Source organism: Corvus hawaiiensis, chromosome 1, assembly GCF_020740725.1.
Source record: "Corvus hawaiiensis isolate bCorHaw1 chromosome 1, bCorHaw1.pri.cur, whole genome shotgun sequence".
Taxonomy (NCBI): Eukaryota; Metazoa; Chordata; class Aves; order Passeriformes; family Corvidae; genus Corvus; species Corvus hawaiiensis.
In genome coordinates, this window is record NC_063213.1 from 67,016,995 (window position 1) to 67,036,492 (window position 19,498).

General features: G+C 39.1%; 1 long non-coding RNA gene across 1 annotated transcript in view; it reads right to left on the reverse strand.

Annotated features, from left to right (window-relative positions):
- LOC125328608 overlaps window positions 1-14,000 on the reverse strand; it is a 35,400-nt gene extending 21,400 nt beyond the window's left edge. The window contains exons 1-2 of the long non-coding RNA XR_007204785.1: window positions 13,910-14,000; window positions 13,710-13,817 (exon numbers count right to left, since the gene is read on the reverse strand). This is a non-coding gene — a long non-coding RNA (uncharacterized LOC125328608). The remainder of the gene's footprint in view (window positions 1-13,709; window positions 13,818-13,909) is intronic.
- Between the last annotated feature and the right edge of the window lie 5,498 nt (window positions 14,001-19,498).

Here is a 19,498-nt window from a genome sequence, read left to right on the forward strand (position 1 = left end):
TTCTAGTAGATGTTGCTGGAAATACATATTTTAAAATGTCTGCTATGTTTCACGTATAATCAAAATAATCCTGTTCATTAAATGCCACCTGTCTCTTGTTAAATTATACTTGAACCATATCTGTAACCCATTTCGAAAGAATATGTTGATATTAAAGATGGAGAAAAGAGATATTAAAGATGGAGAAATTCTGGTATTTTAAACCCCGGTCTTCATTAGATGTTACTCTGCTGCTTCATTGTAGCTAATTAACTTGTATATTGAAAACCCTTTAGAATGATTTGATACAGGGAGATGTGGGAATACATCGTGCTGGGATTAGCACATTTATATTGCTGTTGCTGTGTCCCTGCTGTTTGGGTGCAGGGGGAGGTAACCATTTGAAAATTTAGCTGTATTAGGATCATTTTCAAGTGGTATAAATTCTACTGCTAGCAATTTGAACAAAATCTGCTTGACTTCAGTGGGAGATGTATGGATAGATTGCTGCTGCACATTCTAGTGCCAGATTTTGTCTTGAAAGATTAGTCTTGAGAAGATTTATTTGTTTAAATTATTTTGTGATTTGTGTGTGTGTGTGTGTGAGTGGGAAATAAAGAGGTTTCAAGATTCTAACATTAAAAAGTTGTATTTTGAAACAAGGTATTGTAACTTCTTTGATAATCAAAATAAAATTTTAAATATGTCTGTGTCATGCCTTCTGTTTCCCTCAAGATTTTGAATTTTCTGGTTTCTAATTTTACAGTTAAGCACTCAAAAAACTAGCTGACCATGCTGTACATATTTTTCCTATTGTGTACTTTACACCATACAGTACTATTTATAAGACTGTAAAATATTGCACGTGTGCTAATTAATTAACTCTTCCTAGAAAGCTTAGCTTTCTGTGGAAAATTGGCTCAAAACTGGTTTCTTCCCCAATTTTAGGAGTAAAAAATGAAAATTGATTGTAATACAGAGCACAGGTGTAAACTTCCCTGCGCTGAACACAAGCCAAGGAACATGGCTCAGGCATTTATGAGAAAAGTCATGACTGACACGTTTCAGCACCACTAATACATCCATGAAGTATCATGAACTTGAACTAGGAATGAATGAGATCTTCTAATGTGTCATATGACATTTTTTTTTTAATTACCTAAATTACTTTATAATACATTTAGGGTTATTCATAAAACCAAAAAAGTCATTTCTGTGGCAGACCTTAGCCTAAGCTTGTAGTATTAATTTTGAGGCAATTGCTATGATGTGTCACTTCTTTACACCTTGGGAGAGAAATGGAGCCACAAGACCTGTTTTGTACAAGCTGTAAAAGAGTTTCTGGAGAGAATTGACTTTTTGCCATTAACAGCCAGGGATGAAAGAGAGATGATGGTCCAGCCTAGGAGATTAAGGCAGTGTCTCCTTGCCAATTCCTATCCACTGTCAACACACCCTTATGAGAGGTAAATACTGAACTGCAGGAGTTTACTGTGGGCTTTTTTGTTCAAAGATGGGATCAGATCGTATAATTTATAAGGCTGTTGAGTTCACTACATGCTGAATGTGAGATAGGCAGTATATAAAGGTGAATATCTTTATTGCAAAAATGTGGTCTGTATTTAATATTCTATATCCATACATGTGAGCCCTGTAATCTTCTGTTACAAACCAGAGTTGATCTTTCTTTACAGTTGCAGTACATTGGGGTAGAGGTACTTTTAATTTCACTTTGATATAGCATGGTGAGCCATTTTTCAAACAATATGTTCAGCCAGTCTTTTATTTATTATTTCCTTTTATGCTTAACAGATTGCCCATTCAAAATGGAAGAGCACGAGCACTGTTGCCTTGTCGGTCACCTTGCTGTGAAGTTGCAATGTAGCAAATGGCTAATGTATGCATACATGTGGGCACTGTTTTAACCCACATTTCACACCGCCATAATCAATTCATTGGTTTTGAAGAACAAAACAAAAACAACCACCCTTGTCCAGCTGCAGCAGGCAAGAGTTGGGACATATGCTGGTGTGAAAGAGGGAGTAGAGCCGGACACCCCTGCCGAAAACATCAGAACAAAGGGAGCGCAATTGCCTTGGCAAGGCTTGGGATGACTTAAATACCCTATTGTATGAAATATGAATAGGTTGGCATTGTGAATTGCGGCATGGGGGGCTCCTCCGCGTCGCCGATTAGCCACACGATTACCCAGATTACACGGGGAAACGGCTAAGGTAAATAAGGCCAGCCTTCTGCCACCTCCTCTCTGGGGCCAGGAGCGGGCTGGCCCAACCTCCCCTGCTACTGGGAGCTGGAAGGGAAGGGGATGGAGGAGAAAGGGAGTGAAGTCATAAGCCCTGTGGATAACAAAAATAAGGATTTCAAGGGCAATAGTGTAAAAACGTCTTTCTGGTCAAGTGATCTATGGGCATTGTTCCCTGCTACCACACAATGTGCAAGCAAACTGCTTAGTCAAAAATAGAAAAAAATATCCTCTCCATTTTCTCTCTCTCCTCCCAGGTTAAGGGACAGCCACTGGATGATGATCACAAAAAGTGTGGTAGGTGCAATCTGTGTCCTGGGATCTTCTCTCCCCTCCATAATCTTGTGCAATCTTGCAAGATTGGTTCGTCCCTCCCTCCTCACCACGCAGCTCTTACAGTCAGGGGGTAACAATGCCAAAACCATGTTTATCCAACCTAGGGCAGCTCAAGGAGAGATTATTTCACTATGCTGGGGTTTTAAGGTACATATAATCAGCTGTGATCCAAAATAAATTCACATCTATATTATCTCAGTCTCAAATGAGATTCAATATATACATGTTCACTGTATGAACTGTATAATGTGAAATATGTGTGTATATATTATGGATTTCAGAGTGTCCAGCAGTCCCACTTGTTACTGAATCACTGAATCATAGAATCAAAGAATATGCTGAGTTGGAAGGGATCCATAAGGATCATCAAATCCAGCTCCTGACCCTGCATAGCACTGTCCCCAAGAGCCATACCACATGCCCAAAACCTTCTTGAACTCTGTCAGGCTTGGTGCTGTGACCACTGCCCTGGGGAGCCTGTTTCAGTGTCCAACCACCCTCTGGGGGAAGAACCTTTTTCTAAAATCCAACCTAAGCCTCCCCTGACACAACTTCAGGCCATTCCCTCAGGGCCTGTCACTGGGCACTAGAGAAAAGAGATCCATGTCTGCCCCTCCTCTTCCCCTCATAAGGAAGTCATAGACCACAATGAGGTCTCCCCTCAGTTTCCTCTTCTCCAAGCTGAACAGACCAAGTGACCTCAGCTGCTCCTCATATTGCTTCCCTTCAAGGCCCTTCACCATCTTTGTAGCCCTCCTTTGGATGCCCTCTAGTAGTTTAATGTCTTTCTCATATTGTGGCACCCGAAACTGCCCCAAGCACTCGAGGTGAGGCCACCCCAGTGCAGAGCAGAGGGAGACAATCCCCTGCCTTGCCCAGCTAGAGGTGCTGTGCCTGATGCCCCCCAGGACACGGCTGCCCCTCCTGGCTGCCAGGGCACTGCTGGCTCATGTTCAACTTGCCATTGACCAGGACCCCCAGGTCCCTTTCCATGGGGCTGCTCTCCAGCCTCTCATTCCCCAGTCTGTCTGTACGTCCAGGGTTGTCCTGTCCCAGGTGCAGAATCCAGCACTTTCCCTTGTTGATCTTTCCTGTTGGTGATTGCCCATCTCTAGTTTGTCAAAGTCTCTCAGCAGGGCCTCTCTGCCTTCAAGGGAGTCAAGAGCTCCTCCCAGTTTTGTACCATCTGTAAACTTGCTCAGTGTCCCTTCCAGTCCTGCGTCCAAGTCATTTGAAGAGCACAGGGCTGAGGATGGGGCTTAATGGGAACCCCTCTAGTGACAGCTCACCAGTCTGATGTCACCCCATTCACCATAACACATTGTGGCTGACTTGTGAGCCAGTTGCTATAGATGTATACTTAAGTGGTCTCAAAAGTGAAGATATTTTTGTCTCAAAGAAGCTGTATCTTATTCTAGCTTTTCAGTTGAAAAGGCTTCTAATGTTTGTATGTTTTGTAGCATCTTTTACAACAGTAATCTCCATCTCTTTTCCAGAATCATAGAATTGCTAAAGTTGGAAAAGATTATCAAGTCCAACATTAACCCAGCACCCAGCATGTTGACTACTAAACCATATCTCCAAGTGCCACATCCACGCATCTTTTGAACGCTTCCAAGGATGGTGATACCACCACTTCCCTGGGCAGCCTGTTTCAGTGCCTGACCACCCCTTCAGTGAAAAAATGTCTGTAATATCCAATCTAAGCCTCCCTCGGTGAAGCTTGAAGCCATTTCCTCTCATTCTGTCACTTTTTACCTGAGAGAAGAGACCAGACCCCACCTTGCTACAACCTCCCGTTGCATAGTGTAGAGAGCAATAAGGTCCCCCCTATCCTCCAGAGAGTTTAACTGGAGGTGCTGTGGGATCTCCCATCTCATTGCAAAGGTACTGTTAGTGTGTAAATGAAGACACAACATCCTTGCAGGGAGGAGCCTTTGCACCAGGAGCTCTTTGACGCAAATGATGTTCCCTGCAAGGCACTCAAAAAACAGCTGGGCTCCCAAAGGAGACTGCAGTTCCCTGGGTGTTTTTAGGGAAATTTTGGTGTCTATAACTTACAGTTGCTCAGAAAATATTTAAGTGGGTTAAATTGAGACCTGGTTTTCCCTAGAATGGAAAAGAATCATTTTGAGTCAATCACTGGAAACACTGTTTAAAACGAGGGGAAAGGGGCGGTTTGACTTTTGTGATTTTCTTTCTATTTAGTTTCAGGTGACCTACTAACAAAATTCAGCACAAGTTTATGAACAGTTTTTCTTGTCCCAAATTTGCATTCTTCCCTAAATAAAACATTCAGCTGGAAATTTTTGCCCAAGACTAACTTGGACTACTATGTTGAGATTATCAGTTAATGGCAAAACAGATTAAGAAACCAGCTACTGAATGAGAATGGTAACTCTTTAGTATTTAATGTATTTTTATTCATAATATTCAAATAGGGTTCTAATTATGAAAATATTCACAAACCCTAATAGATCTCAGAGAAAAAGGTGCAACTTTCACTTTTGCTTTGATACACAGTTGGAAGTATAAAACAAATTCCATATCCTGTCTCACTGCTACAGAGATCGAACAATTGAAGTAGAAAGAAAAACCTCAAACCCAAAGTAAAAAACCACTCAGCAGAACTTAAAAAAATTAAATGAATACCCATTGCTTTTAGCAGTGCATATTTTAAATCTTTATATTTCTAAATGTTGGAGAAACCCCCCAAAATATAATCTCACAAAAAAGTATTCCCTGATCATCAAATAGGGTGCTTGTTGTACTTTGCCAAAAGTTCTGGTATCTGTGAACTCCTTGCCCTTTCTGTGCTGCAAGCACTGATACCAGCATCATAACCAATTTAGCTAGTTGCATCATTTTATGTAATCTAAATGTCTCTTATTTTTCTCTTCACGCCATAATCTGCTGTGCATTGTGACTTTGTCTAGTTATATGGTATTTGTGTTTCACTCAGGGCTGGGTTTGTACCTGTGTATATGCTTTGTATTGAAGGTGCAACCTCTTGGAGAAGTTGTGTTTTTCTAATGACATATTTCCTTATATTTTGGATTAGAAAACACGTCTTGAATGTACTGAACTTTAATGATAATTTCTGGTGAAGTCAAATGAAATTGCCTGGTTTACAGCCATTCTTTATTTTGAGACAATTTTTTTTTTCTTTCTGCATAGCTGACTTTATTTGCAGTCTCTGGATGTCTAGAGCTTTGGTTATGGGCACTTCTTATTGTTACATTTATCAAATTCAATCAGAATAGTTCAGTGGGATAGAATGATTTGTAAAAGCTTTATACTGCCTAAAAGGGGTGCAGTTATTTATTACATTCTTAATTTTTAATTTGATTATATTGTGAAATTTTGCATGTACTTCTGGTTTAACATATAATTCCACCGGTTATCCAAAGAGCTGCACTGTTATTGGGCATATAAGCTCAGTTCAGATCTTTCTGTTGTCTTAAAATCCAATACCCTACAGTATTGTTTTGAATGTTTGCCATGTTTGTGTGCTCAGGAAGGGCCTGGCAAGCCAACCATATGTAGGTAGCATGCCAAATAATAGCAGAGAAACTTCCTAGGCAGGTTTCTTTCCAGTGACCTGTTTGTTGTTTAGGACATGCAGAGATTATTGATCGAGCAGCGAGAAGGAAGGGTAAATTGATCTGATAGTGAAATGATGCATTTTTTGCTGAGCAGGGATTTTTCTGATGGAGAAGGAACAAATTGACTTATTGGTTAATTGAAGGGGAGAATTGACTGGGAGAAACAGTGAGAATTTGATGAATGTCATCTGCAGGAAAGTAGGGTTCTTCAAATATATGTATAAATAAACATTTATTTATTTTCTCATTTGTCTGCCTCTTACTTAATGTGTAATAGAGATGGGTAGCTTTACTTTGACTCTTTTTGGCAAGATGGGTAGGCTGACTTTGTGTGAAACCTTTTCTCTTTTTAAAGATGACTGGAAATGTTCCTTCATTGAAGTCTGCAAAAGTTTGTTGCTGCTGTTTTTTCCTAAAGCTATGCGTTCTGTTTCAGTTTATTAAGTCTGCCAGTGTATGTGTATGCTCTTTGTCACTAGCTGCAGTTGTCTAATCCTGGCCTGGGTTTTAATGCATATAGGGCACCTAACTTCCATGGGAAACAACAAGAATGAAAAAGTTTTTTTCTTTAAGTAATCTTCCAGATTTCACTAGGCAACTCTCTGTATTGGTAGGACCAGAACTGCTCCCGTAAGTACAGCCACTGGTCTTGCATCCTTTGAAGAGCGGACCATGACTTGTTCTGTTTCGCAGGTACAACAGTAGTCTTATCTGTAGTGATGGCTTCTAAGTGCTACAGCAATAAAAAAAAATAGTAAAAGTGATACCAACAACACTCATACTAGTAGTAATAAATAGTTACATATTGGTGCCACATACATATTAATTACCCCAATGCTTAATTTAAAATCTAATTAATTTAGAATTAATTTCCTAATTTCTGTCTGGATGAGGTTGCCATAACCTTCATATGGTGCCTTTAGGAGACCAGAACTGTTTTCATTCCCATTTTACAGGAATGGCATTGAAGGCATCCAAAACTGTTTTCTGAGGACTCTTAACTCTTAGAGTGTCCTCAAAGAAGTTTCTGTTCTCTCTTGGAAAGACTGTGTTTTTAATGGGGTTAGGGAAGAAGCCTATTTAGGAAATATTCCATGTTGTGGGGCAGCAAATAGCTGAGTCCCCAGGGACCAGTGTGGTTATTGGAGCTCAGTGTTGCAATGTTACAATAATTTCCCTCTTGCAATGCCATTACCATGGGGATTGTGGGGAAACTGAATGCTAGGGACTGATCTGACTTGTGAAGAAACTGTGTCTGTCCTCCTTCTCTGTGTACCCTTCCAGACTGCTCAGATGTGCAATGGCCTTATTTTTATAATTGTTAGGAAGGAGTCAGCTGCATTTACAGCAGGGATATTGTAGGAGTGAGCTCTGTGAAGAAATAATAGTAGAGATTTTAAACTCCCAAGAGGAGAAAGAAGGACCTTTAATTAGCAAATAATAGGTTTAGCCCATAAACTACTCACAAAAAAAAAGTCACCAGGCATCAGAAAGGAAAGGGATAAGCAAAAATCTTCAAATAATTTACACATTAAAAGAATTCTTTTTTGTGTCTGGGGCATTGCTTTATTTTGAAATACATTTGTTATTTTAAAAATAATGGAACAGCTTCTCTTGAAGACACTCATCCCAGAGAGTGACACTTAACACTTGTATGTTGTTGAAGCTTGTGACTTGGGGGGAAGGGTGTTTGGGAAAGTTTGTGCAGCTGGAAAATATCTTCAAATTTGAATTCATAATGGGAAACTTATAAACATACCAGAGCTGAACAAATATTTCAGTGTGAATAATTTATATGACAATATCCCTCATAATATCAGGCTGCTGGAGTTCTGTGGGATGGCTGGCACTGTTTGACTGACAGGAGGAGAGGTGTCACCATCACATGATAACCTTTGCTCTGTCTTGCATCGACTGGGATATCACCTTGAAGTGAGCCAATCCATCATCGTGCTAAAGAAAAGATAACAGCTGGCTTTTTCCATAAAACAAAAGAGTTTGATTGAAGGAAGCATTTCTCCATTTACCTCCCTAATAACTTAACAAGTTTTCCCTAGTAGAAAGTGGAACTTTAGAAAGTTTCCTGCAAAATCAAAAGCTTGCCCACAGATTGACTGTTAAATGTGCGCTGTGTGTTTGTCAGAAATGCTCTAAGTGATACTGAAGCTGACAGAATACAAGCAGGAGCTGACAACTTCACTCCAGTTTCAGCTGATTAAAGGCTGCAGGGGCCTGGGGGCCCCATCTCGGAAAGAGGACCTCTGCAAATGCACCAGAGCACTTCCAGTCTGCACGTTTTCATTGGCTGGCTCAGAGTACTACAGGTATTGCACTCAGCAATCAATTTCTGCCTCAAATTTTGGAGTATTTGAAAACCAATAGAGAAAATAAGTTAAAAATGCAAATGAGGATCACCTTATTTTTTGTATGCATATTATATTATGTGCAACAAACGGCAGTGTAAAATGCAAGAATTGCATATGTGTGTACATTTAGAGCCATTTGCGGCTCTAAAGCACAACTTAAATCTTGAGGTTGGGTCCTCTCATAGCCTTCTCCCCATTCCCATACCTATCATGCATATTGAGCTCTTGCAGGCTGAGCATGCTGGCTGCTCAGTTTCAGAGCTCTTCCCAAGGCCCTGTAGCCAAGGTGTTCAAGTATAACCAGGGATCCAGCATGACCTAATCAGAGCCATTGAAAAAAAAAAAAAGAAATTATCAGGATCAAAGAGTGCTTGGCACTGCCTGGAAACAAGAGATGGATCACAGGTCCTGCTTTTCTGAATGTTTTCCTTTATAATTTCCAACTCCTACCAAGTCTGCAGTGCTTGGGTATGCTGTATGTACCTTGTGCTTTAGCCTATGCTGAATGAACACCTAATTGCGGAAATCTTTTCCTCTCTGTTCTTTCACAGGTCAGTTTTGTATGGTGGTGTTTTTTTTTTCCTTCATTCCATCACTAATGCAAAGAGAACATGGCAAACAAATATCCTCTCCCAAACATGAATAATAAAATACCACTTTTTAAAATATTTTATTTTACCAAAATAAATAGTGAATTTTTCCTTGCATTATTTCTTCCAGGACCTTTCTGTTAAACAAGACAACTGCATTTCCCCTTTCTTCCCTAAATTTAAATGTCAGTCTTGCTTTATTAGTACCAGAAGTCAAATTCATAAAACTGCTGATTAAAAAATTAATTCAATCTTTAGAACACTTTGACAAGGTACTTTTAAAAACACTTGAAAATAAGTCAGAACTTGTGGCTTAATAATCAGAACTGCAAGCACAAAATATAGTAAGTCAAGTAACAGACATTTGTTAACTTTTTTTATATTAATCCATTAATATATTTTTAGAAATGCTAAATATTTAAAGCTCCAGACCAAGAGCTATTCTTAGGGTGATTTCTTCCCTTAAGTTGAGCTCAGGTAATGCTTTTGATCTCCATATCCATTCACCTAACTGAAAATTAATTTTTCACAAGTGGATATTTGCTGAGAGGAAGACACAGAAGATATGCCTCCAAATAAAAGGAATTAAGGAAATATATTTGTCTTGATCCCTTAGTTGTTTATAATAATTTAGACAAATTGTTGAACAGTGTATCAGTATATCAACAGAGCCTTTCCATAGTCTGAGTCATCTTGTATTGATTTTTAAATGGGAGCCAGAAAGACCTGGGGGCTTTTAAACTTCAGAACTCGAGGAATTTGTTAATTTCCCCACACTGAGCAATAAGAACCCTATACAGGCATATTTCAGTGTGTATGTATCTGGTTGTATGTATGTGTCTGCATGGTTTTTTGTATACATACATACACTTATTTAATATATACACATATATGTGTGTGTGTGTGTATATATTTATATATACGCTCAGGCATGTATAAAATACATGCCATACATGCAAACGTGCATACACATACATGCATTGTCTTAGTCAACTTTTCTCCCAGTCTCCTTTGAGCTTTTCTTTTTTTGTTTTAAATCACTTTTTGATTCATTTAAGGCTCTGCTGGACCCATTAAGTTCTGCCTCAGATGGTATATCAAACTTGCTTTAAATTAAAAAAATTACAAAAAATAATTTTTTTAATAATTTTTGGAGGTAATAGAGAAGACAGTAATACAAAGATAATACAAAGCAATAACAAGAGAATATAATTTCTGTTACTGGAATAGTTTATTAAAAAAAAAACCAAAACAAAACACAAACAAGAGATATAAATTAGAATCCTCACATTAAAAATGTGTCTGCTTTTGAAGGGTGGTTCTGATGTTTTGCATAGGATTTGGACTGCCAAAAAAAGAGGATGAAGATGCTTGTGAGAGAGACCAGGAAAGAGAGCTTAGGAAAGAAAATGTGCTCTGCAGAAGTAGTTCAGTTTGCATAATTTATTTTAAATATGGATCCTCTCTGGTGTTTGAGCACTCCCTCCCTCACCACCCCCACCCCCCTCTTTCTTTTAAAAATAGGAATTTCTGTCCTGCTTGCGTTCCAATATTCCAGTTCAAATAGGGTGCCTGGTGGTAGCTCAGCACTTGTGTACTTGACTACTTACTGCTGAGGAGCCTTGCTTGCCGGTAATCTAGATTTATGGTAAGTCTACCCTTTCCCTTCATCTACAAGGTCCAGGGACATTTGGGTAGCCAATCTGCCCTTAAATATGTCTCTGAGGAAATGGTGCTAATTAGTATTGGAATTTACAGCCTTTCATTTTATTGACTTGTCCTACTTTCTTCGATAATTAACTAATGAGTAAAGTAATGAGCTATGTTAGTCAGTCATGATGTTCAATTAAACAGCAAATCAATTATTGAAAATAGTTTCGGACAGCTCTGGTGTCATCACAGGGAGAGTGTGTACGTGTGCGTGTGTGTGTGTGCTCACATGTGCTTTAAATGTGTGCCCTAGATGTGGCAGTGTCCCTCCCTGGAGGGCACCTGGCTCCTGGAGGGCTCTGTGATCACAGCCAAACCAGACCAGTGGTCCCTCTTGCTTGCCGTGCCCACGCTCTGTTCAGCTGTGCTACAGAGTGTCCTGACACTGCACCTTCACAGGCTGAGCTTATCTGTAGGGGTTCTCAAAGCCAGAGAAAGATTGCTGTGAATTAGGGAGCACTTTTCCCAATGGGGAGATTGGATGTTACAAAGCAGGTGTTTCTGTTCACTGGTGCGACCCCTCTGCTCTTTCTTGGCACATGCAAACTTTCCCACTGGTGAGCAGGGTCACCTGTCCCAGAGCTCAGAATTACAGCAGCAGGGACTGACACACAAATGTGTGTCCTCAGAGCCCTATCTCTCTTCTGGCCACAACAATATCCACAAACAACAGAGAGGCTGGCAGAGAGTTTAGGGTTTTTCCCCTTTGAAGGCTTTGCATAGCAGCCTGAGCAGCAGTTGTCCATGGGAAGAGGCTTCTAGGACCATCATGTCGCGAGTCCCCTGCACCAAACCTGGGGAAGCACACACAGTCTTGTATGGCCAGTGGCAGGTCAGGTCACAATTTGCTGGGGCAAAGCCATGACATTGGGCCTGGTACAGGTGTCTGTTCATGCAGCACAGACAACTTCTTTTGGCATGGGCCTGGCAAAGACCTTTGTTGGCAGGATGAGAAACAGGCATTCATTATCTCCCTTATCTGGTGAGTTCAGTTTTGTGTAGGAAATGTAAAGGGCAGTTCCAGAAAAGAAAGGTGTAGCTGACATCATCATTCACTAACTTGCTGGCTGTTTAGGTTTAATTATTCTTCTTTTGGAACTTTTTACCCTTCCTGTTTCCTTTAGGTCTTTTGCTTCATCTTGTCTTCTGCAGGAGCTGGTAGCATGGTTGCACCTGCTGCTCATGACTCTTCAGGATTTCACACTCACCTTTCTGGCACCCACCTTAGCTCTGTTTGGTGTTGGAGTGTACCTCAGCATCATTCCCTCATCCAGCAAGCAAACCTGTCCTGAAGCTTCAGAAGTCTGTGAACAACTTTAACTGTGCTGTGCTCTACTCACACAAATAAATTTTGGCTTGCCCTGTCAAAAGACTGCTTCGTTTTGGACAGCAGCGGCTTTTAGAGAGGACTGTAATATCGCATTAGGCAAAAAGAAAAAAAAAAAAAAATTTAAAAGATAAGGTCACTAGACTGAAAGTTTGGGTTGGGATTAAAATTTTAACCTAATATCATTCAGATATGCTACCAGAAAGAACATTCTGGAACAGCTCTGTTTGAGTAGCAAAGCAGCACAAATAGTACCGTGCTATGCTTGTAGGTTCTCTAGTCATAAAAAATATTATTTAGTAATAACAATAACCACCTAATGATGTTTTTTTTCAAAGATAGTGAGCATGCAGAAAGCTCCCCCTTTCCTTCCAAATTCAGAAGGAAAAGCAGGCCAGTGAGCAAGCTGCACAAATACAGAGAGAGGAGATTAAATGCACTGGCCTTAGCCATCCAATTGAATCATGATTCATTAGAGAAAAAGCAAGCCGAAAGAAATCAAAGACAGTTCAAAAAAGGCAACATAAAGTTTTCATTTCCAAACAGTTTTAATTCACTGTTTGTGCTCTTTACTGAGAATATGCAAGGAGCACAAACATTCCCATATGATTTAAATTACAATTTACATATGAATTACATTAGAAATATGAGCTACACTAAAGAGATAATTAGTGCTGTCCTGGGTTATGTGAGCACAAACAAAATTAAATAAGAACAATTTCAAAGCCAAGTTTTGTTTTGCCTTTTCAACTAAGCTGGTTTAATCAGTGATAATGACTGAAATAAATCCACTACATACAAAAAAACGCACAACGTATCATACTGTGTGAAATGTCATTACTACATCCTGTGCTTTGGTAAATCTCACAGTCAAAAAGGAGTACAACATCCCCAGTAGGATGATACACAAAATTTGCTCCTGCTGGGTGCTCAGCACTGGAGGTGATGGTCCCTAGGGCTTGCAAGGACGCAGGACCCACAGCAGGCCAGCATTGCTGCACCACTTCAGAGAGAGTAACAGAGGGGGGAGGGCTGTGAGGGTGTGTGACAGGGATTTTTTTTAACATGACATATGAATGAGAAAGAGCTGCCACAGGAAAAAAAGGTCAATGTTAGCAGAGAGCAATGAGAGGGAGGGGAGATGGAGAATCACTGAGCAGAGGAGGGGGACAGGGGAAGAAGAGGAGAAAGTGAGAAGGATAAAAAATACCACACAGAAGCCAGCTACCTGAACATCAGTGCCTCAGCCCCTAAATAGAGCTATGGTTTATGACTACCTTGCCTAATGAGCTAAACTCTGGTGACCATAAAACTGAAATATAATTATGACATTAAAGATGCCTATATTTGAACTTAATTATTAATTAATTTAATGAGAGAATAGGAGGTTGTAAAATTGCTAATTAAACGGCTCTGTAAAACTGCAGACGGCAGAGGATTTACCAAATGATGAATCCCACAACAGTATTTGGGCTATATCAATATTCTATTAATATACAGTATGCCAGAGGTACTGGCTAGTACGCTACTCACAGTTAAGCCGATGTGACAGGCATACAGATTGAAAGAAAATGAAGGACATAAAATTCCAGGTGACAACAACCTTGAAGACGATCTCTGCCCCCACCTCTGTGGCAATTTCTGAAATCAGTTAAATAAACTCTGAAATGCAGGATAAAAATCAATCTTACCATCGCAAATGTGAATAAATTGGCTTGAAGCAAAGGACCCACCTATGGCCTTTGGGCACTGTGGTGCTGTGTCGCTCTCTGCTTGTGAGCGGGAATGGTCAGAGCGAATCTGGACTTAAGTGCAACAGAAAGGGAGGGATGCAGCGTGACTGAGTGTGTGTGTGTGTGTGTGTGTGCATGCTCGCAAGTGAAAGAGAAGCTGAGCAAGAGCAAAAAATAACTGTCCCTGTGTGATTAGTGAAATTAAACTCAAGTGAACCTTCAGGGGCTGAATTTGAACCTACGGGAGACAATTTTAGAGATTCCCACATTGCACTATCAGCATGTGAGGAATTTTGTTGTAAGATTTGAGTGGCAATGCCATTTGGATGACATTAATTTAAAAATACAGGGAAGGGGTGCAGGGAAATGTTTTCTTTTAGCACTAAGTCTAATTCAAGGAAAAACAAAAGAAAATGCATTGGGGTATCTAGCCCTGCATATCTCTAAATGTCAGTCATGACTAATTACTGGGATAAAAGAAAAAGAATAAATTCAAATATCCCTTTTGTAGGAAACAATGAAACACCTCTGGGCAGTGTAACAAAAAGCATGAATAACACTAGGTTAACTGTAGGAGGTACATTTTAATATTTGCATGAATCCTTAGAACTGTTGCTTTTTATACCTGCCATGTGGCATAGCTTTTCCTTTATACATTTTGGTTTTTAAATGCCCTGTTGACATCCACAAGAAGGAATTTAATAAATAATATCAACAAAATCATGTGGGAGGGGACTTGCCTTTCACTCTAAGGGATTCAATATAGTCATTATAGTAACATCTCCCACTTCTGAAAATGAATGGAGGATCTTGAGAGCAAGGACAGGAGTTGTATGCCCAAGTCCTTTTTCAGTTCTGAAGAAACTACATAAATTTTCAGTGCCTCAGTTTCTGCCTTCTAAGCTAGGAATAAAGGCGATTTTGTGCCATTTGTCATTCATGTTTCAGAACAGTAAATGGAAACTTGCACGTAATTTCTGAGGAAATGATCTCTAGAAGTTGCTTTTTATTGGCAGGTTTGGGAAAAGACTTTAGAAGTGTCACTTCTTACCTTTTTTTTTTTAATGTCCATCTTTGTTTATATAAGCAAGATAATTTAAAGCAGCTATGCACTTCACATGACGGTCTTGTTACCTTGTCTCAAACACACAGTATTCAATCTCTTGATGCTCAGAACTTTCACTGGTGGGTTTTGTACGAGGATCTGCAGCTGAAAGAGCTGCTGCTTTAAAAAACCTTGATCCCAATTTAGAAAACTACTCTGGCTGGTTTCTATCTTATTATATGTGCAATTAATAAATATGAAAGCTTCTATGCATTTATCATCGTTGTATCATGCCCTGCAGTTTTATAGATCCAGTTTCTCAAAAAGTGACTTTATCTACCAGAAATAAAACCAGACAGACTTCTTCTATTGTAGTCAGCTATCAAACCTGCCCCTTGACTGGAGGCTTTTATGAGATCTGAATTGTGTTCTTTCTCAGTTTTCAAGTGTAGCAAGACAAGCAATGAGTTAAAATTGGTGGGTTTATAGTAAAAAGGAATTTCCAAACAGCTCGTCATCAGCACGTTGCAGGTTAGACATCTAGAGCATCAAAGAAATTGCCTCTATCTCCACCAGAACTACCCCATGGTTAACTTTATTACAACAAGGTCTCACTCTTTGCTAGAGAAATTCAGCTTGCAGCGGAGTGGCTGGCTTGAAACAGAAGAGAAAGTAAGGCACAAAATCTGGGGATGCCATTACCTCCAAGTTCCCTCGATGCAGCCATTGTAGCAGCCCCCTACGAGAATAGAAATATTCGAGAAAGGCTAAATACTGGTTAGTTATTGTCCAATCAAAATCCAGTTGATATTTTCTGTGATACTTGCTGCCTTCCAGTTATGAGGAGATCCTGGGCGAGGAGTGTGAGAAGTCCAGCCAATAGCTCTAAACCTGAATTTCATGGTCATCTTTGTACGACTGGTCACTACAGACCCTGGGAGAAACTTCTTTTGTCTTGTTTCTCTGCTCGGAGGGCTGGGGGCTGGTCACTGTCACCTGTCAGTGATTTTAGGGCTGAGCAGGGGCAGGCGTCTCTCTGGGTGCCAGCAGCAATGGTAGTAGTGCTGCTCCCAGCCTTGTGTCGCCTATCATCCCAAAGTGGGTCACAGCTTGAAAATCTCTAGGATTGCACATTCCTTAAACTCTATGGGTGCCTGTCAAGCTTGATTACCAGGAGAGAGCTCCAAAGTGAGAGCAGTTGTGATGAACCATCACTGGTACTGCAGGCGTACATTAGGGTCTCACTGTGATACTTGCGAAAAGTTTACAAACCCAAAGCTTTCACTGATCTGATTTAATTTGAGGATTTAAATTTTAATCTGAGGATTTAAATTGTTTGTTTTAATCATTATTTAAATCTTCAAGGAGGTTAACTTGGTTTACGTTATCTTGTGCTTTTGTTTGCATTTGTCATTTTTGTGCCCTTTAGAAAGCTTTCCCTTTTTCAGTTGGTTGGTAAACTCTAAAATATGTGACTAAATGCATCCTACTAAGTAAGCTGCTCACTTTGTGTATTTGTTGCTGATCAGTAAGATATTTTATATCTTTGCCCATTCAATTAGCCAGGGTTTTAGTTTAATATAATTTAACTTCTTCTTTTTTTACATTACAGAACGTTAGAATATGGTGAGTGGTGTAAGTCTTTTTCATTAGTTGAATACTATTTTAGTTTTGGTATTTGTGTTAGAAAATATTTATAAACACCTCACAAAATCTTTAAACAATTTAAGGAAAAAACACTTTAAAATAGCTCTCCCTAAGTAAATAAATCTGTCCTAAACCCAATGGATGTGTAGAAGGAAAAAATATATTTACTTAAACAGATATTGTTGTCACTTAATTTCATATCTGCTGTATGCATTATAACATAAAGAAAAAGCCAAGACTTTTTTTAAGCTTCTAATTGTTTTTGAATGCCAATTTAATTTTTCATTGCGAAGAACTAATTGAATACATTGAAATCAAGATAAAAACGTTTATAATTCCTGCAAACAAAATTTCTGCAGTCAAAAATTCTAAACTGAAGTAAAAAATTGCTGAATTTATTTTTTATTTCTTTATTAGTGATTTCGCATGATAGTGTTTTGAATTCTTTTTAAAACCTCAGTGTGAGACTAACACTGCTTCCAATCTTCACAACCTTGCAGAGATAAAAATACATATGCAAAAGTAATAAAAAAATAAGTTTCTTACCCAAGCGTGAAGTCTGCAGATCTGAAAGTTGTACTTTGAAGATAGAGGACTACTGTATTTATCAAAATGCAAAAGAATTTTCATTAGTTCCTGTCACTGCTAACTTTCTTTAAATCAAAAGAAATGGCACAGAATGAATAACAGAGGAAATATATGCATTTAGCTTTTCCATGTCAGGAAAACAGGTCAATTATTACATTTGGTGTGAAATCTGAAAGGTAAAAGGTGTTCTCCCATGTATGCACATTACCAGTATGGCAAAAGTTTGGAGTGGAATTAAATTTAACAACTTTGTTGTTCCACAAGGCGAATAATCCAGCTGGCTCCCCAAACTAGCTGAAAGAGGCTAGCAGCAGTAAAATACATAAGCATTTTAAAGACACAGGGATCAAGTAGATCTGTGCAGCATTGAGGTGACAGGTACCTTAAGATTACAGGATGTTGAAAGAAAGAACTGTTAATTTTTTATTACTTTTCCACAAGATCAGAAGTTTTTCTGAAGAAAGATAAAGGAGAACTTTGGGATCTACAATCTACAGAAAACTCTTGCCTTTCATTTTGCCACCAGATCACACCTTTGTATTAATCTCTGTACCCAGCTGTCCTCACTGTTTATCTATGAACAACCTGTGAGGTCCATACCTCATTTAGATAACTATCAAAACCCCTCCTCCAATATAAAACTGTTTAGAGGACAGCAAGCAGGTTTCAGCTGATGAAAAACTGCTGTGAATTCTATAAATATTTTTCTTCAAGGAATTGCACAGTTTCATATAATGCCATGAGGAAGGTTGAAGCCTGGAAACACTTCATGCTTGGCATGTCCTTGAAAAATCTAGCTGGGTACCTCTCTTGTGCTCCAAATCACAAACCAGACAGCACCATAAACAAGAATGAGTCAATCTTTCTGCTCCCAAGCTCCAAATGTGTTAATCTTTTCCTGACTCCATGAGTTTTGATTTAAGTCTGGAGGAAAAGGAAGGGGAGGAAGCAACCTGACCAAGGTCTCAAGCTGGGTTCCCAGCAAGGTGTCTCACAGTGTCCTTCTGCTGCAGTAGTGTGTTTTGACTACAGCTTGTCCAACTGAGAGAAGGCATCAGGAATAAAATCACTCTACAGATGACCAGGATAGCTCTTCAGTCCACTTTTTTCCCTATCCATGGTTGTTAGTCATGTTATGCGTGATTGCCAAACTATTTATAACCCCAGTTGGTCAGAACAGTGCTTAAAAACTGTTCTAAATACAGCTTCCCTGTCCCAGATTTAAGTGGTACTATTCATACAGTTAAAACTATGTATCTGTGTAAGTGCTATTCTGCATCTGTAGGGAAATTTTAGACTTTGGGCCCACCTTAATCTTTTGGGGTTTTATCCCTTCTGTTTTGTGAAATTAGCTAATTCTTATTTGTTGTAAAATAACCTTCCTTTATATATTAAAAGCTTACAGAGGAAGCCACAGTCATGCATGAAAAATATGTTAAAAACTTAATAAAAAGAAACTGAAGTATATAAGAAAATGTGGAAAGATATAAGTACTAGCTATAGAAAAAAAAAAATCTAAATGCAAAGACACCTTACCTACATATAGGTGCAGACTGAGGCAATATTTTCTTGTGAAATAAAAATCTAAATGTATACTATATGTAGATTTATAGTTTAAGTAAATATTGCCTGAAAAAATAACAGCTGTCTGTTTTCATCAAATCCACTTGAGAAATTAAGGATAAAAAGGAAAAGGTTAGCAAAGCATCTCAGAAATGCAAATGTTGCAGCATATAAAAAAAGTAATTCTGAAGAACTAGAGGAAAGGATCATAATACCACCTTTTTTTCTAAAATGTAGAGATGCCTTGAAGGAGGATGGGAAGGTAAAGGCATGCATGTCGTCTGTGAAAGACTTCTAATGCCCAGAATACGATTGATCTGTGGCTTTATCTTTCTGCTTGTGAAAGAAATTATAAGAACTGGGAGGTAAGCCAGTCTGTGTTCTGGGATGGGGTGATAAACCCCCAAATTCTTTAGTTCCTACCATTAGCAACAAAAGAGATGCCTGACACTGTAAATCAATTTGGAAGGATTAAATAACAATTTGGTCTTTGCATTATGAAAATTAAGATCCCATCTGGTCTGAGTTTGCTTCTTGTTTACAAATGCCTTAGTTTGAATGAAGAATAGAAAAAAAAAAAGAGTTATTGCTCATTCTCCCAAGCAAATAGGAAATCCATCTGATGATGGTCCCCCCATCACAGGCAGGTCAGCAGGATGTCATTTACAGGCAGCCATGGTAACTGCCTTTCAGGTAGCTACATTTCTTCAGGTAGCTCCCTGTAAATACATGCACTTGGCCATGCC